General features: G+C 27.1%; 2 long non-coding RNA genes across 2 annotated transcripts; one reads left to right on the top strand and one right to left on the bottom strand.

The window, feature by feature from the left end:
* Nucleotides 1-6,861: 6,861 nt before the first annotated feature.
* On the bottom strand, nt 6,862-8,020 carry LOC126834965 (uncharacterized). The gene is made up of 5 exons (XR_007685118.1): nt 7,991-8,020; nt 7,758-7,793; nt 7,581-7,601; nt 7,461-7,487; nt 6,862-6,924 (listed from the first exon to the last, which is right to left on the bottom strand). It is a non-coding gene; the product is annotated as an uncharacterized LOC126834965 (long non-coding RNA).
* Nucleotides 8,021-11,387: 3,367 nt separating this feature from the next.
* LOC126834491 (uncharacterized) lies at nt 11,388-12,546 on the top strand. Its single transcript, XR_007685075.1, has 2 exons — nt 11,388-11,862; nt 12,102-12,546. It is a non-coding gene; the product is annotated as an uncharacterized LOC126834491 (long non-coding RNA).
* The last annotated feature ends 10,441 nt before the right edge of the window (nt 12,547-22,987 follow it).

The following is a 22,987-nucleotide window of genomic DNA, read 5'->3' as shown; positions in this document are numbered from 1 at the left end:
TGCGTCTTGGACAAATGCAAGACGTAAGTTATTTTATTTGTTTTACTAAATAAATCATACAAAACATGAAATGCAATATCTATTATACAGAACCCATATAACTGATAGAAAATTTTGCATAAAGTTTTCATGCAACCCGGCATCAGAGTCATAATCTAAGCTTAGTATATTAAAAAGTTAAGGCTCGTTTATTTTAGATTCTTCCATTCGCCAACAATTATAGTTACCAAAACGCATTATTTGTACATTGTTTTGGCGCTAGTAGCATTGTAAAGCACTCGTATATAAATAACAATAATTTTAAAAGTTTTTCATACCACCAAAATATAACAAATAATAATTTAATTACTCACCACTAGCCTTTTTTTTTACAGCTTTGAATGAACTAATAGATCCACCACAAGATCCGCCATCGCGTAAGTTATTATTTTTGAACGAATTATCAATTACATATTTTTTAACCATAAATAACCGATTATAGTATTGTGGTGATACAGTAATGTGGTCAATTTAGTCATTATAGTTATATCCTTTATCTGAATATTTAAGATCTCTTTCATTTATTAAAGAATGTTACGTTGTGTTAATGACTAAACTGTTTTGACAATTTGTTTCATACCGACAAACCGTTTTTTTAAATTTAATTATCCGATAATTATGTGAAGGGTACGAAAAAGTAATTGTGTATTAAAATATTTACAAAACACAATTATATATTATTTATAATTATCAGAGTCATAATCTCAACTTAGTATATTGAAAAATTAAGGCTCGTTGTTTTTTAGTTTCTTCCATTCGCCAACAATAATACTTACCAAAATGCATTATTTGCACATTTGTATGGTGCTAGTAGCTATGTTAAAGCACTTGGGTGCATATAAACCACAATTATTTTTTTAGTTTTTGATACCACCAAAATAAACATATAATAATTTCATTACTCACCACCACCCTTTTTTTTACACCTCTGAATGAACTTACAGAACCACCACCACCAGCGTGTGAGTTATTTTCATTGTCTTACTAAAATAAAGCATAAAAATCTTTCCAAGGCATACGCTTGAGTAACAATTTATAATTTTATTACTTACCACTATCCTTTTTTTTTTACAGCTCGGGATGCACCACCAGTACCACCCCCGAGTGAGTTGTATTAATTGTTTTTACAAAGCATACACTTAAATAATTTGAAAGAATATTGATTTTGAACGATTTATCGATTACACATTTTTTAAACTTTTTAAATAAAATTTAAAAGTTTATAACATTTCTAATATGTACAATTAATTCCTCCTTCTTTAGTGTGTCCAGTGTGTCCAGTGTATACAGTGTGTCCAGAATTTAATAACTAGTTTTGAGTTTTTAGATACTAATAAAACTATAAGAGTTTAAATAAAAATAATTATTAGAATTTTGTATGAATATTGACCACCGAAATATAAACAATTTTAGATGTTGCGGTAAACCAGTCTTCGGGTAAAAAACATCGTGAGTTATTATCTTTGTTTTACTTAACAATGCATAGAAATCTTTCTAAAGTGTACACTTCAAACTATCTATTACACAAAGTTGCTTAACTTAAATAAATGTTTACAGTATTTATAATATAAAAATGATTGCCTCATACTAGAGTATACAATGGTCTGGTAAACAAAATCAATTGATAAATAGTCATTTTAATCCTTTTCTTTTAGCTGCCTATTTAAGATCACTTTCGTTTATTTAACAAATGTTGCGTGATGTAACTTCCTAAAAAATGTTGATGATTGGTTTTCATATCATCAAAACGTTGTTTTAATCGTTTAATGAATATGTCAAAGCTTTGACAATGTAATTGTGTCTTAAACGATTTTAAAAACCTAAATTAGTAATTGTTAGAGTCATATTTCTAACCTTTTTAAGTAATATTTCTCTTAGTTTCATTCATTTGTAAACAACAATAAATACCAAAATGCATTTTTTGTAAATTGTTATGATGCACTTAGTATCTAGTACCTAGTAGCAATGTTAAAGTATCGAATAGATATAAAAAACGATAATTTTTGAAATTTGTATTAAATATATAATTTTTTTAAAGCTGAAAGAAATGTTAATACTATTTATAATGTGTGCAGTTTATTGTAGTACATACAGAGCCAACAGAATTTCATGGTCTACCCTGTTTTTTGATGATATACTAAAATTATGCCAAAAAAAAAATTGGCCTACGTAAAGCCTTTTTGATTCTTCATAAACAAACAGGGTTTTAACATTTTTTTATTCATAAGCTGGACCAATGGAGGGGGGAGCAAAATTAAATATTGAAACTTAATCGGTTACCATACACGTCTGTTGAAAATTTTGACCTAGACCACTTAAACATAACAAAATCCTTTTGTTTTTCAGCGTCAGATGAGTCTTGGGAAGTTGGAGCTCGTAAGTTATTTTCTTTGTTTTACTAAATGAATCATACAAATCTTTCCAAAGTATACACTGAGTAATTTGAAAGAGTATTATTTTTGAACGAACTGTTATAAGTAAGATACACATTTTTTAAACCTAAACAAATGTTTACAGCACTTACAACCGTTTATCTCCACTACTTAACTTTGAATTATTTCTACTGGATACTAAATATACAGTTTATTATTACCAACACAACGAAAGTTAATAACTTACTACAAATGTACACAGTACACTATAATATTATTTTTTTGTACGTACAATAAAAGGAACTTAAATGTACATATTTTTTTTTTCAATATTACAGCAAATGAGAAAAAAAGTAGGACCTGAACTACCAACCCTGGAAGATGGACAATGCTATTAAACTTCAAGTTAAATTATACAGTTGACCAAATTATGTTCACTGTTTAACTTAAGTTTTGTTTACTGATTATAAATTATACAGTTTATCCTTACCAATAAATCAAGCGCTTTACGCAATATTATATTATTTTAATAAAAAACTTACCGTGTTCATGCAAATAATTAATAAAACATTCAAATATAAATTTAAAAAAAGAGTGTTTTTTTTCAATTAACATAACATAACCTAACCATATTGCAAAATGAAAATTATTAATTTGACGAGAACCAGTTTAGCAGATCGCACGTCAAATTAAAAAAAAAAGACAAGGGGAAGTTATAAAAAAAAAAAATTTGAATTAACACAATTTTCTGTCCGTGGTACTGGACGTAAGCCCGTTTATTAAATGTTCTCCACTAACACGAGACTAAAAAAAAAGTAAAAATAAAATAAATATTATTGCGAAGTAGGACGGTTTGGGACAAAGAGGATGGAATCGAGTCTAGAATAGAGAGCTTGCGGATATTCATTGTGTGTCTAAGTAAAACTTTAACCGTCGTAAAATAATTCTAAATACTAGCTAGATAATATAATTTATCTAACATTTTTATTAACAATTTTACATGTATACATTCCATGGTTATATGTTGGAAAATGCTATTATCACAATATTATATCATATTTTTTCAAGTATATTAGGTAAAATTCCAAAAATTTGCTTGTACACTAGAATGGCCCTTTTTATTAGAACATTTTGTTGTTTCACCTATTGTTTGCATTAAAAACTTTAAGTAATTTTGTTTGTTTGATTTTTAAACGCAATATCAAACTAGAGGTGGGTCTTTCGAAACTAGGATTTGAAAAACAATTATATTTTATACCATTTTATATTAAAAAAAGAAAAACAAACCAAGAAACAGATGTCTAAAAAGAAACATATTACAAAAACAATACTTAAAAATAAAGAACTATATTATTCTATTATTTTTTTCAATAATTCTTAGTAAGCCGTAAAATTTTAGTTGTTAAACATTTTTTAAAATTTTTTAACAGAGTCCGAGTTTAACTTCAATTATCAATTAATCCTAAATAATTCTTAAGAACATACCACGAAAGTTTATTATATTATGTGAGATTATATAAATCTTGATCCTTTTAAAATTATATGCATTATAATAGACCTTATCTATTATACATTTGCTTACATTTTTTAGTTAAAGTAATACAACTCTATTGTATGATATTGAAAACAACTTGTTATGGTTCGATCTGTAAACATTACCGACCATCTGTTGTATATATGAGCAAAATTATGTTTTTCATAGAACATAATAACATTTCTAAAACTTAAGATATTATTGTTTTATGCCTAAAATATTATTATTTAATACAATTATTATATTCTAAGTAGTGATTATTTCTGATCTACAATATCCTTGCGATTTATGATGATTATTCAGGGTGATTTGTGTTTTATCATTGGCCACTTAATATCTCATAGTATTTAATATGAATTACATTTTTTTCCATCTATATTATGCAGTTGTTGCCATATACACAACAGTTGGTCGGTAATGTTTACAGATCGAACCATAACATGTTGTTTTCAGTATCGCACGATGGTGATATATTTTTTTACCTGAAAAATGTTTGCACATTTATGATAGATAAATTCTATTATAATGATGCACATAATTTTAAAGGAATCATGATTTAAGTCATCTCACATATTATGACAAACTTTTGTGGTTTGTCTATTAAAAGTTTTAATAGAAGCTAACTTACCACCACTCTACTAATATTATAACGCGATTTGAAACACATGATTTTACACATTTATACAATGGTCGGTATTGTTAAATAATATTTAGTTGTAACGGTCTTGGTCGACTATCCCCGTTCTTTTCTTAGACGGGTTCTTTTAATTAAAATGTATTCTTTGGTTAACGGTATTGTAAAAAAAGGAATATATTATTATTTAATTTTTTATTCAAAAAATTATCTCATCTGGAAACTATGTAAAATCATTTTATTCGTATTTAGCAGCTTATAATGCTAAATCATCGAAAAGTGATTTTATAGAACGCATGTTTGTTAAAAAGTATACAAAAAAATTATCATTGTCTTAAAAAAGGAAAAGATCTTAATTGAAGCTAAACTCTTACTCTATATAAAAATAAAAAGTAAAATTTTTTTAACTAAAATTTTACGGCTTACTAAGAATTATTAAAAAAAATAATAGAATAATATAGTTCTTTATTTTTAAGTATTGTTTTTGTAGAATGTTTCTTTTTAGACATTTGTTTCTTGGTTTGTTTTTTTATTAAACTTAAACTAGTATAAAATAAATTTGTTTTTTAAATCTTAATTCGAAAGTCCCACCTCTAGTTCGGTTGTGCATTTAAAAACCAAACAAATAAAATTAGTTTTAGTCCCAGGGCGTATTATTTAATTTTAGAAATGTTTTTTATTCAGTCTAAAAACAGGTCACAGGTGTAAATTTTTAAATATTTTTTTGTATTTTGTAACTATTTTGTAATTAAAAAAATGAAAACTTAATCTAGGATCTTTCATCATTTTTTATTTTTTATTATCAACACAATTGTCATAATTTATATTATAATTTAGACATCTTTTTCTTTTTTAAACGCTTGTAATTAAAATTGAGTTTATGTTTTCCAAAAAATCCGACTAGAGAATCTAGTTAAATTTTTTCTCTTTTTAACGATATTGAAATATGTTTTTTTATGACCATTTCGCTTTGAAGTACACTCTTTTCAATAAACATATCTTTACGATTATCTTCAAAGAGTATGACGCGTCCACTTATACTCAAAAAATCGTATATTTCTTTAATTAATATTTTACGTTTTGCAATATGATTAGGTTAGATTATGTTAATTTAAATAAAATACTCGTTTTCAAATTATAGTTAAATGATTTATTAATTATTTGCACAGCAAGTTTTTAATTTGATTTTATTCAAATAAAGGTGTACATATATGGCGTGAAGCGCTATTTTTAAAAGAATTAAGATTATGCTTTATACAATATTTTCTCATATTCTGACTGTTCGGCGGTTGCGCGGCTGGTTTTGCTGTAATATTAAAAAAAAATATGTACAATGTACATATATATATATATATATATATTATATTATATTTGGGTTCCTTTTATTGTACATAAAAAAAAATAATATTTTAGTGTACTGTGTACACTTGTAGTAAGTTATTAACTTCCGTTATGTTGGTACAGATAAACTGTATATTTTGTATCCAGTAAAAATAATCAAAGTTAAGTAGTGAAGATAATTTAGTCAAACGGTTGTAATTGCTGGAAATATTTATTTAGGTTAAAAAAGGTGTAACTTATAATAGTTCGTTCAAAAACAATATTCTTCCAAATTACTGTAAAGTGTATGCTTTGGAAAGTTTTGTATGCTTTTTTTTAGTAAAACAATGGAAAAAACTTACGGTGCTGATTTTTGTGGTGGATTAGAAGCTGTAAAAAAAGAGTATTGGTGAGTGATGAAATTATAAATTGTTATAATTGTTAAAGTTAGGTAGTGAAGATAAATTAGTCAAACTGTTGTAAATACTGTAAACATTTAATTAGTTTTGAAAAATATGTACCTAATAGTTCGTTCAAAAACAATATTTTTTCAAAATAATCAGTGTATGCTTTAGAATGATTTGTAAGCTTTTTTTAGGAAACAAAGAAAACTACTTACAACTTCTACCAGAGCCGCTAATCTTATGTTTATTTTCAGAATCAGACCCAGACTCAGACTCAGGCCCAGATCCCCCTGAAAAATAAAGGATTTTGTTATACATTTATACGAAATTCCAAAAATTAAATTTATTTAAATACCTGAGAACTTTGTTACAATTGCTACGAGCAACAATCCATTGTACAAGAAACGCATACTTACAACATATACAAATGGTCGTTTGTCTATGGGAAGTAACTGGAATACTAGTAGGCACCAGTACTAGGTACTACTAGTAGCTACTAGTAGTAGATTTTTTTGCTTTTTTTTTAGTAAAACAATGAAAATAACTCACGCGATGGTCGTCGTCGTAGTATTGATTTTAGTGGTGGTGGTTGTGCTGGTGGATCTTGTAGTTGATTAAAAGCTGTAAAATAAAAGGATAGTGGTGAGTAATAAAATTATAAATTGTAATATTTTGGTGGTTAATATTTATGAAAAACTTCAAAAATTATTTTTACTTAATACACTCGAGTGCTTTAACATTGCTACTAGCACTATAAAAATGTACAAAAAATGCATTTTGGTAAATATTATTGTTGGCGAATGTAAGAAATTAAATTAGACGCTCCTTAACTGTTTGATACACTAAGTTGAGATTTTGACTCTGACACTTATAAATAATATATAATTGCGTTTTGTAAATGTTATAAAGCACAATAACACTTTCGTATCCTATAATGATCGAAAGAATAAAAAGAAACGGTTTGTCGGTATGAAACAAATTGTCAACATTTTTAAGTCATTATTATTGTTCATATTATAAATACTATAATCGTTTATTTATGGTTAAAAATATGTAATAGGTAATTCGTACAAAAAAAATATTCTATAAAATTACTCAAGTGTATGCTTTGAAATAATTTGTATGATTTTTTTAGTAAAACAAAAAAAAAAACTTACGTTGATCTACCCAAAACCCAGTTTCCGCTGAAAAATTCCAAAAATGTACAAATTACTCAGTGTATGTTTTGGAAAGATTTGTATGCTTATTTTTAATGTTAAACAATAGAAAGAACTCACTATGTTCACTAGTTTCAGTAGCTGGAAAAAAATAGAGTATTGAGTAAGGAAATTATATATGCCTTATATAAGTATAAGGCATTCATTTTTCATATTATAAAAACTACATTTATTTATGTTGAAAAAATGTAGAAAGATTTGTCAGCTTTGTTAAATAAAACAAAGAAATTAACTCACGATGTTTTTTATTCGAAGACTTTTTTACCGCAGCATCTATAAATGTTTGTTTTTCGGTGGTTAATATTTATATAAAATTCAAAATCGAAGCTAAAATGATTGTTATTTAAACTCTTATAATTTATTAAAATTTATTTAAGTTTAAAATATGTGTAATTGATAATTCATTCAAAAACAATATTCTTTCAAATTACTTAAGTGTATGCTTTGTAAAAACAATTAATACAACTCACTCGTGGGTGGTACTGGTGGTGCATCCCGAGATGTAAAAAAAAAAAGGATAGTGGTAAGTAATAAAATTATAAATTGTTACTCAAGTGTATGCTTTGGAAAGATTTGTATGCTTTATTTTAGTAAAACAATTTATATAACTCACTAGGGGGTGGTACTGGTAGTAGACACTGAGCTGTAAAAAAAGGGTAGTGGTGGGTAATAAAAATATAAATTGTTATATTTTGGTTTTTATTATTTATGAAAATTTTCAAAAATACCACCAAAACAATGTAAAAAATACATTTTAGTAACTGTTATTGTTGGTAAATGAAAGAAACTAAAATAAAGGCGCCTTAACTTTTTAATACACCGAGTTAAGATTTTGACTGACAATTATAAATAACATGTAATTGCGTTTTATAAATATGTTAAAGCACAATTACATTTTCGTACCTTTACATAATTATTGAACAATTAAAAAAAAAATACAGTTTGTCGGTATGAAACAAATTTGCAAAAATTTTTAAGTCATAACCACTACGTAATATTTGTTAATAAATGGAAGTGATCTTAAATATGCAGACAAAGGATATAATTATAATGACTAAATCGACTTTGTTGACCACCCTACTGTATACTCAAGGACGAAGAATTAATATTGTTCATATTATTAATATCATAGTCAGTAATTTATAGTTAAAAAATGTGTAAATGATAATTCATTCAAAAATAATATTCTATAAAATTACCCCAGTGTATGCTTTGGAAAGATTTGTATGCTTTTTTTAGTAAAACGAGAAAAATAACTTACGTCTTTCCCCAGGCTGATTTTCCACTGAAAAACAAAAGAATTTTGTTATATTTAGATTGTAATTATACATACAAAATTCTAGAACTATGAAATTCGAGTTATGTGTACACTTGTATGATCATCACCGGCCGATTACGGTGAGACCTTCTATTGACTCTAATGATGAGACATAATATGTAATTATTATAAATGATGTAAAAATATTTTTAGGTTTAAATAATGTTTAAAAAAAAATACTTTTAAATTAAATTGGTGTACGCTTTAGAACGATTTGTATGTTTTTTTATTTAGTAAATAAAGAGTGTAACTTACAACTTTTTTCTTCCCTAGACCCAGATCCAGACTTGGATCTTGCTGTAAATAAATATAATAGAAATATTATAAACATTTAATTAAGTTTAAAAAATGTGTAATTGATAATTTGTTCAAAAATAATATACTTTCAAATGTTTCAGTGTACACTTTGGAAAAGTTTCTAAGCTTTTTTTTTAGTAAATAAAGAGAATAACTTACAACTTTTTTTTATCCCACACCAAGACCTAGGCTCAGATCCCGCTGAAAAACAAAACGATTTTGTTATATTTAGATGGTTATTATTTATACGAAATTCCAAAATTTATATTTATTTAAAAACCTGAGAACTTTGTTAGAACTGCTACGAGCAACATTACAATGTACAAGAAACGCATCTTTGACAATATATAAAAAATGACTGTCGTTTGACTTTGGAAGTAACTGTAACACTAGTAGTTCCCTACTTTTTTTTCTTCTTATATTACCCGCGAGTAGTGTTTTGTTAATACTAAAAACCACATGTATTGTAAGTTGTTTTTTGTTTTTCCCTATTCCTCAGAAAATATTCATCAACATTTGAATACATAATCGTACTAGAAGTGCGTCTTTGGAAACACGGATTTACAAAAACATACAGTTGGAGTTTTGAAAAAATAACTTACTTAGAAACAGATGTCTAAAAAGTATCATGGTACAAAACAATACTGAAAAAAAAAACACTATATTATTCTATTATTTTTCAATTACTCATAGTAAGTCGTAAAGTTTTAGTAAAAAAATATTTTAACATTTTTTTGAAATGTTTAAACGGAGTAAGGGTTTAGCTTCAATTAAGACTTTTAAAGAACAAACCACAAAGGTTTATTATATTATGTGAGATGACTCAAATCTTGATCCCTTTAAGCTTATTTGCAGTCAAGCATTAATTTGTAGTGCGCATGAGTAAAATCGCATATGGCCTATACATAAAAATATAACGGAAAAAAAAAACTAATCGAATATTTTGCATTAAAGCGTGTACACCTATTATACCTTAACTACGCGAAAGTCTAATATAAAAAAAAACAAAATTTGTTTTCATAATTCCCATCAAGAATATAATATAAACGAAAAAAGAAATAATACGGACAAAATATTTTAAATTTAAAGTATATAAACGAAAATATTATTATATTATGTTTAATGTCATTATTCTATTACATTAAAAAATTAATGAAATATGTGAGTTACCATTTAAGTTTTAAAAGTTGCTATTAAAAAGTCAAAGTTAGAAGGGGGGAAATCAAAAAAAAAAATTTTTAATATTGAGATCACATTGTATAAAAACTACATGAAAAATTAAATTAAACCATATGAGATATTGAGGGTTACCCTTGGTAAAAGAATCTCCCTGTATAGTATATTCTTAATTGTATTTTCTGGCCAATCTTTATGAATGATGACGATAACTGGTTATTATTTCGATTGCATCTTATGTTTAAAATAGGAGAGCTACTTTAGTATCGCAATCTTGTGTCAAAATTAAAGGTCGTTTTAGGGCTGGGGGGCCAATGCTAAAGTATGTTCCATGCTAGAATAAAATATGATTAAAATTAACATATATCAAATTCACATTGTGATATTATCTATGGTGGTTACCATATTATGGAGACTTGTTGCCATATACTCAACAGTTGGCCGGTAATGTTTACAGATAGAACCATAACAACATGTTGTTTTCAATATCGTACAATGGTGTTATATTTTTTAACTGAAAAATATGTGCAAATTGTGTAGTAAAGCACAAAAGTCTGAAAATACATTTTAAAAGAACATCTGCAGTGACCCTATTACGATAACATATTAAATATAACACCATTATACGATATTAAAAACTATATATTATGGTTCGATTTGTAAAATATACCGACCAACTATTGTGTATATGAGTAAAATAATGTTTTTCAAATCACATTATAACATTTCTAAAACCTATGGTATTATTGTTTTATACCTAAAATATTATTATATAATAAAATGAATAGAGATATAGGAAAAAAACAATACTCCAGTTATATAAAGATACTAAGAATGCCTTCGTTTAATATTACAGCTTACTTCAGTTCTTAGGAGTTTTTAATGAAAATTATTAAGGTTTTTAAAAAATAATCCGGTTTTATACAGTTTAAAATTGCGAGTCAAGCATTTAATCATTTGTTTAAAATAGTTTTAATTTCTTCTAATCATTCTTATCATAATAATAAAATGTCAATTCAAATAGCCGACGTCCCGCCAGTCGCCTAATCGTCTCTTCCATGGGATTCGTATAATACATCTGGCTCATAGACAAGCATAAAGGCGGCTTGGGCAGCGCGTGGCGTTGGCGCGCGTTTTTATCATGTCACAACGTTATCGTATCAAATAATAACGGTGACGGCGTGTGTTGTTTTTATTGCCGAGTTTGTACTTTCCTTAAATTAAACGTAAAATTATTATTATTATTATTAATTACACTGTTGTTCATTGTCATACGTGGTTTTTTATTCAATAGTGTTTCCCGGTGTGTCAAACGTTATCATATATATAATAATGAAAATTAAAAACGGCGAACGGCGTGTTTTGTTTTTTTTGGTGAATTTTTGTCTTTGTAGTTTGTTATATTATATACATATAATTATATATTAAACGTATAATAGTTATTATTAATTACATATTTGTCCGTAATTCGCTCACGGTTTTCGTTCAAGAGAAATCGACGTGTTTCCCGGTGTGCAAACATTACCTATTAATATGCGTCGTTGGATGTCGGTACGTTTTTTAGATTTAGAATATATATAATAATATATAGTATAGTAGTATATTACATTTCGCTTAAACCAAATTATCAAATTAATTAGATGTACAAAATTCTTATCTTTTTCAAACCGCTGTGTGTGGTGATAACGATACATTTCATATTTTTTGTTGAAAAATTTGTTGACTACTATTTATTTTCAACTAAATAACTTACTGACTTATTTTATATATATGTAAATTATTTGTTTTAGGCCAATACTATAGTGAAATCATAACCGACGCGTGTCCGTTTAGAAGATTGATTGCTACTTCTATCTACTCTGTCTTTAATTAATACAATAAGTAGTTATTATTGTTACCATTGGTTACAGACTGTTATCCTATGCCGTCACCGATTAATTTGCCTGCGGCCAACAGAAAACTTACACCGTAGAAGTTCATTTTTTGTTATTTATGAAGTATTTTTTAATAATTAGTGCCTATCTAATCTCTATACTCAACCCTAATTTAAATTGACAGTTTTTTTTTCATTATACAGTGTCTTAACCGACTTCTCTTAACGCTTTAGTTTCTTAACGTGCACACACATACGATACTAATGTACAAATAATTAAGACATTAATTATTTCAAATTTTTTTGTTAAAGCTGTACAATTATGATCACTACATAGAATAAAAATTATTTTAGTTTTTTTATATATTTTTTTTTAATGATATATTATTTCACGTTAAATTGGCATTATTTGAATATATTTTAATTATTTCATTTAGTAGGATGATTTACCTATATAAATATGTATGATCACTATCGAGTACTATCACTAACCGTTTGGGGTTTTTAAAATTGTTTTTTGACTTAATTTGTGGTTTTAATATTTTAACTTTGGAAAATTCATACATTGTAGGTAAGCTATGTGGAAATCAACAATTCAAGCTAAGAAAAATCTAATAATTGTCATTAAAGTTGAAAATATAGTTTGTATTCTTTGAAATTGACAAACATATAACTTTATTTTTTTAAATCATGTATCTGATTTCACTTTCCAGATAATTTTTTTTTTAGGAAGTATTATTGTAAATTATTTAGTAGAAAAACATTTATTTACCTATCTAAAAATAACATAATACATGGATTAATTAAAAAAAAGTTTATTGTTGTTAAAATAATAATATATATATATAATGAAAAATATTTTTTTAAATAATAATAATAGTATATTTGATGCACTGAATAAAAATTGTTCAGATCTAAAAACAATCGATTTTTAGTTTTATACACCTGGGGCTACTTTTGTGTGCTTAAAATTTATATACATTATTGACATAAAATATCTATGTGTTCATTCCGCTCTAATAAGAAATAACTGTATTACATGATCTAATTTATTTTAATCACATTATACATAGCAACATCTTATGCTATTGTAATCATTCCGGTTTTTACTCCCTGGCTTTATAATACTTATTTAACCAACGAATAAATGCATTTTTACACAGTCTTATTATAAAAAATTATAGGTATGTTTTTTAAAAGCATCAGCAAAAGTCCCTATATCATCTTTTTAAATTCTTAAAACAGTTGTCTTTAGATTATTTTAGCGTTCAACATTTTGTGTTCTTAGACCGTTTTTGTGAGTAGTAATCAAAAATCAAAAAAATTGTCTGAACATTTATTTTTACTAACTATTTAATGTTAATTTTTTATATTATATGTATGTATATATATATATTTTTTTTTTTGAGCTGCTATTGATATAGCTTGAACTAAATTAGATACTTATTAATATTGACTATTTTGTTTTTTTTTGTGGTGTGATTTCAGACATAGGGCATAATTAAAACATAAAAATAAAATATTAATTTCAAATCATTTTATTGCATTTTAACATTTTGAAGCATGGTGGTATAAGTAATATACCACTTTTTCAAAAAATAGCCTACTCTCGCGCAGTGGTATATATTTATTACCACCTTCATAATCATGTTCAGAGAAAATCGGAGATAAAAATGCTGTGCTTCAAAGGGTTAAAATTTATATTGAAAATCGACATTTAATTTACTATTTTATTATTTATAGAAGTATAATATAAGTATTCGCTCCACCCTAAAAGAGTATAGTAAATCTATAGATTTTGCTATATTTTTTTAAATTGATACTACATAATAAAAAATAAAATTATTTTAAAATTTTTGATTATTATCATTTAGTAGGATGAATTGTTGGTTAGCCATCTAAAAATATATCAACATATGGATTTATACCTTTCATGGTTTACTTAAAAAAGTATTAATGTATATATCAATTTATCTATTATGTATAAAATATGTCTGGATAAGTATCAAATAATTTAGGTATTTTATGCACTGAATATTATTATTATTATCATTTTGTACTCTGACCGTTTTTATAATCACCGCCGGACACTCGAATAATCAAAAATATTTGCTACAAATTATTTCAGACATTTCATTCATGTTTTGTACTCTTGAGTTCCCAAGTAACCGTCACACAAACATATCATTCTTCCACACTTTTAAACTTCTAATAACCAACAAACGTCAGACCTTAAGTATCAAAGTACCTTTAGCATTAAAGGTCCAGATCCAAAAACTAAAAGATTTGCATCGAGACATTTCATTTAACCTCTCTTTGGACATTTTTATAAGCTCTGCCAAATAGTCGATCAATAATAATGTATTTATCACTCTTCACTTCTTTCCCTTTTAAGTTTTAATATAAACTAGACATTTCATTCATGTGATTTACTCTTGAATTCTTAAACACTTATGAACTTCTGTTAAACCACCAGACCTTTAATATACATATTTAATGCATTATGCTGTTGGTTACATTCTAAACGTACAGTACGTCATTACCGAATAATGGCATAGACGGTGATTTCTGAACAAATAAGGATTTTAATTCAACCAATATCTAGACATATAACGTATACGTTTGAAAAAGTTTTGTTGCACATAGGAACACCATATCAGACATATACAGACTGACCTCTAAACATTTTTTTCTATTTTGAACCATAGCTATTACCAAGCCCGTGAAGTAAACAACACCTCAAACAATTCAAATTAAAAAAAAAAAAAAATTGTCCTTTAAGCAAGCAGCACACTCGCTTTAGTAGTAGGACGTTTCTGATCTGACAGATAGCTAGACTTGCACTACAGTTAACCGGTACTTAGCTTGCAAAACACTTTTCCGAAACTAAGTATGAACTATGATTACTGGATAAAGGTACGATGAATTATAACGGTATACTTTAAAACGTAGTGAGCTGACTCGACACCGTGGCCGGCGTAGCCGGGCACCCCCTCGGAACCGCTGTGTACAGACATATAACATACTACGTTTAAACAAATTTTGTTTCACAAAGGCAAACCTTAACAGACATTTAGCTGACTGTCCTCTAGACATTTTTATCTGTTTTCAACTCATAAAGTTAAGCGGGATGACACCGGCCTATATTGATGACGTGGTCTATAATATAACAACTTTTACCAAAGACAATTTCCATTATACACTTTTTCCCAATGGCCAGCTTCTTATCAAGCCTCTTTAACTTTTTAAAATTTTAATTTAAACTTAATTTTAAACCTGTTACCTCCTCATAGAGTGTAGCCTACAAACCTAGGATATTTTTAGTTGGCGGAGCGAAGCGACGGCGCCGAGCGAGCGAATGCTAAAACACTCGGAGACCTGCCGTCCTTATTAGTTTTCAATACGAATTCCGCCTGCTGATAAGGAACTGGACATTGGTAGTTCATACAAATTGGTAAAAGTGGTAACAACCCAAGTAAGCAACACCGGACACTTGATATTTATTAACCGTCTAACTTCTAGACTATTCTTTTCAATTTAAAATTTAAAAAAATTACAGATACATAGCTAGACTTACTCTACACTTAATCAGTACTTAGCTTGCAAAATATTTGTCCATAACTAGGTATGAATTCTGATTACTAGATACAGCCTATAGGTACCATGAATTATGACGTCATTCCTTTAAGACGTATTGCGATGGCTCGACACCGTGGCCGGCGCAGCGGGCACCCCCCTAGGAACCGCTGTGCACTGACTTCCACATACCGTGGCCGGCGCAGCCGGGCACCCCCTCGGAATCTGTGACCTCCCCGAAAATACTTTGCAGCGAGGGGACGTGAGCGTGCCCGGCGTAGCCGGGTACAGTACCGGGAATCTGTGACCTACCCGCCCGACTCGGGGGCCTGGGGGCGGAGCCCCCAGCTAGAGCGAAGCTCTAGTATTATCAATAAAATAATATGGTCATGGGGCCATTTGTGTGGAGTAAGGCAAAAAAAAAATAGAAATAGAATGTTATACACGGTGGTTGTTTGCAATTTTTAAATATCTAGATTTGTCTCAAAAATCATCAAATTCCAATTATTTTTTGTTGGCAAACGTTAAAGCCACTTATGAACAAATACAATTATCGTAGCTTAGTATTCGAATTCTATTGATAATTATTGAAGAATAAAAAAGGTAAACATGTCTTATACGCACACACAACCAAAATTAATAAAACATATCATACTAATAGCAGTACCGTTTCAGTTTCAGAACATATCTTAATTATATAAGATATAATTTTAATTATTTAATTAAATCCTTAATAACTATGTTTAATTAAAAAATGATCAATCATAATTTTAACCAAAATTCAATAAACACATAATAATAATGATCATTCGACGAAATTGAGAGGCTGAGCCTTTTCCAGAATATGCGTGCCATGGCATATTATTTAATATTAAAATTGTTTTTTCAAAATGTACAAAACCGGTTTATTTAAAAAAAAAAAAACCTTAATAGTTTTCATTAAAAACTCCTAAGAACTAAATTAAGAATATACGGAATCATTTTATATTAATTAGTATAAATAGCATTAGTAAATTAATTTTCTTATATAATTATATTTTAGGTAAAAAATAATAATACCATAGGTCTTAGAAATGTGTTAATGCTATTTGACAAACACGATTTTACTCATATATACAACAGTTGGTCGCTAATGTTTACATATCGAACCATAACATGTTGTTTTCAATATTGTACAATGGTGTTATATTATTTTAACTGAAAAATATGTGCAAATGATAAAATCTATTATATTACATATTATTTTAAAGGAATTACGATTTGGGTCATCTCACATAAAATATTAAACCTTTGTAGTTTGTCCATTAAAAGTCTTAATTAAACGAAGCTAAACCCTTACTAAAATTAAAAAAAAAATATTTTCAACTACAACTGTAGGTCTTACTAAGAATTATTGAACAAATAATAGAATATTACGATTCTTTATTTTTCAGTATTGTTTTTGTACCATGATACATTTTAGACATCTGTTTCTTAGTATGTTATTTTTTCAAAACTCCAACATGTTAACATGTGTTTGTAAATCCGTGTTTCAAAAGCGCACTTCTAGTACGACTATGTATTCAAATGTTGATGAATATTTTCTGAGGAATAGAAAATAAAAAAAAACAACTTACAATACATGTGGTTTTTAGTATTAACAAAACTCTACTCGCTGGTAATATAATAAAAAAAAAAGTAGGGAACTACTAGTGTTACAGTTACTTCCAAAGTCAAACGTCAGTCATTTATATATATTATTATAAATATAATATATATAATATCATAACATATTTTACAATATATTATCATATATTGTAAAAATGCGTTTCTTGTACATTGTGATGTTGCTTGTAGCAATTCTAACGAAGTTCTCAGGTATTTAAATAAATATATAATACATAATAATATATTAATGAATTCAATTTTTGGAATTTCGTATAAATATTAAACACCTAAAAATAACAAAATTCTTTTGTTTTTCAACAGGGTCTTTGCCGCCAAAATGTGAGTTATTTATATTGTTTAACAAAATATTACATATAACAATTATGTTTGAAATTTTTTATAAATAATTAGCACCAAAATAAAACAATTTATAATTTCATTAATCTTACAAATCATACAAATCTTTTCAAAGACTATACTTGAGTAATTTTAAAGAATATTCTTTTTTGGTGAACAAAATCAATTGATAAATAGTCATCATTATAATAATTTTTTTTAGCTGCATGTCTAAGATCACTTTTGTTTATTTAACAAATTAAAGTTATTTTCTTTATTTAATAAAAAACGATATAAATCTTTTCAAAGCGTACACTGAGTACCTTAAAACCTAAAAACATGTTTACAGCATTTATAATATGTATAGACTATGTCTCGTCATTAGAGTTTACAAGGTCTTACCAAAATTGGTCGGTAATGATCATACAGTTAGAACCATAATTTTGCTTCTGATAATGTTACAAGTGTACACATAACTCGATTTTCGTAGTTCTAAAAGTTGTGTATAAATATTAACCATACAACAATTTATTATATTTATTATATACAACAAAATTCTTTTTTTTTCAGTGGAGGCCACCCAGGTGCCTGGAAGCTGTAAATTATTTTATTTGTTTCACTAAAAAAATCATAGAAATCATTCCAAAACTAATTATCAATTACAAAGTTTTTAAATAGCAATTATTTTTTTATTTTTTTATAAATACTTACCACCAAAATATAACAATTTATTTAATTTCATTATTTACCACTACCCTTTTGTTTTACAGCTTCTAAACCACCACTTATACCAGTACCACCAACGAGTAAGAACTTTTCATTGTTTTACTATAAAAAGCATACAAATCTTTTCAAAGCATATACTTGAGTAATTTTAAAGAATATCCTGGTCTGGTGAACTAAATCAACTGATGAATAGTCATTATAATAGTTTCTCTTAGACGCATATCTAAGATCACTTTTGTTTATTTATCAGAATATGTTGCGTGATGTTACTGCCTTTAAAATGTTAACCGTGAGATAACTAATTAGCGTCATTAGATACTAGTGAATATAATAAAAAAATAATAATTCGAGTTTAATTAATAACAACCATTTTTGGAATTTTGTATAAATATTAACCACCTAAATATAACAAAGTCCTTTTGTTTTTCAGCAGGATCTGGGTCTGGGTCTGGGTCAGAATCTGGGTCTGGATCTGGGTCTGGGGAAGATAAAAAACGTAAGTTATTTTCTTTGTTTACTAAAAAATGCATATACATTTTTCTAAAGCGTACACTGAGTACCTAAAAAAATGTTTACAGCATTTATAATATGTACGGATTATGTCTCATCATTACAGTTTACAAAGTCTCACCATAATTGGTCGGTAACGATCATACAGTTAGAACCTAAATTTGTTTCCGATATTATACAAGTTCTAGAATTTTGTATAAATATTAACCACCTAAATATACCCAAATGCTTTTGTTTTTCAGACAGAAATTTGTCTTGGGAAGATACAAGACGTAAGTTTTTTTGTTTTACTAAAAAAATCATACACATTTTTTAACCATAAATAACCGATTATAGTATTCATAATATGTACAATTACAAAGCTTCGTCCTTGAGTATGCAGAAGTCTGGTGAACAAAGTCGTTTTAATCATTATAATTATATCCTTTATCTGCATATTTAAGACCACTTTCTTTGATTAACAAATGTTAATGACTTAAAAATGTCGACAGTTTGTTTCATACCGACAAACCGTTTTTTTAAAATTTTGTTCGATAAAACACAAAACGTAATTATATGTTATTTAGACAGTGGCGCAAGAAAAAATTGTCTGTAATTAATTTCGACTATGTCAATTAATTTACCTGTTGATTTGTATAAGCTTCATGGTATTATTTTCAATTTAAATCATTTTGTCTATGAGTAAAAGCCATTTTAGTTAATATAATAGTACATTTTTTGCTGAAACAGATTTGAATTTGTTATGAAGTTTACTTGAGATCGGTCAGCGTACTTTTTATAAAATTTTAAAATCAATTTTGAAAAGGGTTAAAATAAAAAATTGAAAAAATTACCCTGACCGATCCTAAGTAAACTTCATGGCGAATTCGAATCTGTTTTCAAATTACTTATCGGATTACTGGTTCGGCCTGTGCGATAGACAAAAAATGACGTGTTTTGACTAAAAAAAACGGCCAGTATCGAATTCCCCTTAAATGAAGATGATATTAAATTAATGATGAAAATTAAACTAAATAATAATGATTAATGAAAAAATAACTAATCAAAATAATTAATACATTGTAACATATTTTGTAGACAATTAATAAAAAGTAAAAATCAAAAAAGTTAATTTTATTATACCTACAAAAAACGAAAATTCGCCCCCCCCTTGGACAACCCCTGGATCCGTCACTGTATTTATAATTATCAGATTCATAACCTCAACCTAGTATATTAAAAATTAAGTTTTCTTTTATTTAGTTTCTTCCATTCGCCAACAATAATACTTACTAAAATGCATTACTTGTAATTTGTTATGGTGCTAGTAGCAATGGTAAAGCACTCGAGTGGTGTACATAAGTAACAATAATTTTTGAAATTTTTTATAAATATTGTACACCAAAATATAACAATTTATAATTTCAATACTAACCACTGCCCTTTTGTTTTACAGGTTTACCAGCGCGTGAGTTGTTTTCATTATTTTACTAAAACAAATTCATCCAAAAATCTTTCCAAATCATGTACTGACAATTTGAAAGTAATTTGTGAGTAATTTGAAAGGATAATATTTCTGAACGAACTTTTAGTAAGACACACATTTTTTAAACCTAAATAAATGTTAACATCATTTACAACGGTTTGACTAAATTATCTTCACTACTTAACTTTGATTATTTCTACTGGATACAAAATATACAGTTTATCTTTATTAACAAAACTTTAATTAATAACTTACTACAAATGTACACAGTACAGTTTTTGTACGTACAATAAAAGGAACCTAAATATATATAATTTTTTTGAATATTACAGCAATTGGAAGATTACCTGACCATACGTGGAATGTAAAAGTGGAAGGTTAGAATGTTATCATACTTAGAGTTAAATTTGACTTTTGAGCTAATTATGTTTACTATTTAACTTTAAGTTATTTTTACTGAATTTAAATTATACAGTTTATCCTTATTAAAAAAACGAGAGTTAATAGCTTACTATAAATTTACACTAATTTACCGGGTGATTGGTTAACTATGGACCAGTCAATAACTTAGAAGATATTAGACTTTTTTTAGTTATTTTTTTTTAAAACTTTATAGTTATTGGTTGGGACAAATTTAATATATTTTTGAAAAATACATACAGCCCCATCTTTTATATGTTAAAACTGTATGAACTTAAGAAATTTAAATGCTCTAACGTACATTTTTGATTAACTTTTTAAATTAAGAATAATTTTATGAATATTTTGACTGGCCGATAACTTGTTTTGGATAATTAGTTTTAAAGTTATTAATGTTTTAAATTTAGGACGGGTGGAAGGGTGGAAAATAGAGATGTTTTTATCTGTGCGCATTACTCAACCGCCCTTCCCCTCCCGTCATAACTTTTAAAATTGAATAACTTGAAAACTAAATATCCAAAACTGGTTATCGACCATTCAAAATGTTCAGCAAATGTTCCTTAATTTAAAAAGTTATACGTTACCATTTAAAATTCTTAAGTTCATACAGTTTTAACATATAAGAAATGGGTTTTTTTTTTCAAAAATATATTAAATTTGTCCCAACTAATAACTATAAAATTATAAGAAAAAATAATCTTAAGAATTCTAATATCTTCTAAGTTACTGACTGGTCCATAGTTAACCAATCACTCGGTACACTATAATGTACAACAGAAGGAACCTAAGTTGATATATATATTTTTTTAATTACAGAAATTTTAAAACAAAAGAAGAAATAGCAACACCAGCCGCGCAATCGCCAAACGGGCAGACTATGTCATTATTAATTAAAGAAAAATTATATAAAGAATCATTTTAATTTTTTTAAACATAGCCCTTCACGCAATATTTGTACACATTTATTAGAATAAAATAAAATAAAAACTTACTGTGTCCATGCAAATAATTAATAAATCTTTCAACTATAAATAAAAAAAGTGTACTTTATAATTAAAGGTATTATACGATTTTTTTAAGCTTAAAGTGTGTTTATAGAAAATAGTGTCTAATACTATAAAAAAATAATTAATTATTGCTGGAACTCTAAAAAGCATATCTAGCGAATTATTTTACAAGCGAATGATTCAATTAGATTTTGAAAAATTGTGCAATGGTCTTAATGCAACAATATGTCTTACCTACTTATAGTGAATTTGATCATCTACGAATTCGCATTGAAGCGTTTGTTCGAAAATTTTTTTTTATCAGTGATAATGATTCCTAAACAATCTGTATAATGTCTGACCCAGTGGCAACAACCATTTGAGGTAAAACATAATTTACCAAAATACTCAGCCAAGAAAATGAATGGGATTTTATCACTTTCAGCTAAAATATCTCCTGAACACCTTTGGCCTCCCCGTCGCCACTATACGACCTTACTGGTCTATATAACAAAAGGCTCGAAGTTGCTGAAGTAATGTAGAAATATAGTATATATTTGATTATACATATTATAAGGGTGCATTGCAATAAATTTAGTTTTAAAAATGTCCTTGGTAGTTTTCCTTCATATATGGAAACAATCAAGTTTTCTCTCTACACTGATTTATATAATTGTTCCTTCTTATAACAACTTTAGAAATCTATCGTCATTCCATCTCTCTTTAACGTATATTTGAGTTAGATTTGATGTTTTGTGAACGTTGTTGATTGAACTAAAAGATTATTATATTTTATATTTGATTATAATTTTTTACTATGGTAGTTTAAATATCAAGCTTTTAGTTAATTAATATTTTTTAATCTTACCCAAATTCTGCATTTTATATGCATTACGGAAAGTGAAATATTATGATAAAATATAAAATTAAAACTCAAACTTGGTGCTTAACTATTATTTGTAAGTTTTGTATCAAATATTTCTTTTTAAATATTAATGGTTGATTAAAAAAGCCATATTAGTAACATTTTGCATGATTTAATAAGACATTCAATTATTAATCAACATCAAATCTAACTTTTTTGTCATTTTTTAATGTCTAAGCAATCACATACACAGTGTTAACACCATGACTTTT

This window comes from Adelges cooleyi, unplaced genomic scaffold (assembly GCF_023614345.1).
Source record: "Adelges cooleyi isolate 19-005CV unplaced genomic scaffold, UGA_ACOO_1.1 ACOO_flye_CR_arks_rails_tigmint_CR_PRNA_21, whole genome shotgun sequence".
NCBI classification, from domain to species: domain Eukaryota; kingdom Metazoa; phylum Arthropoda; class Insecta; order Hemiptera; family Adelgidae; genus Adelges; species Adelges cooleyi.
This window is presented reverse-complemented; position numbering and strand designations above follow the sequence as displayed.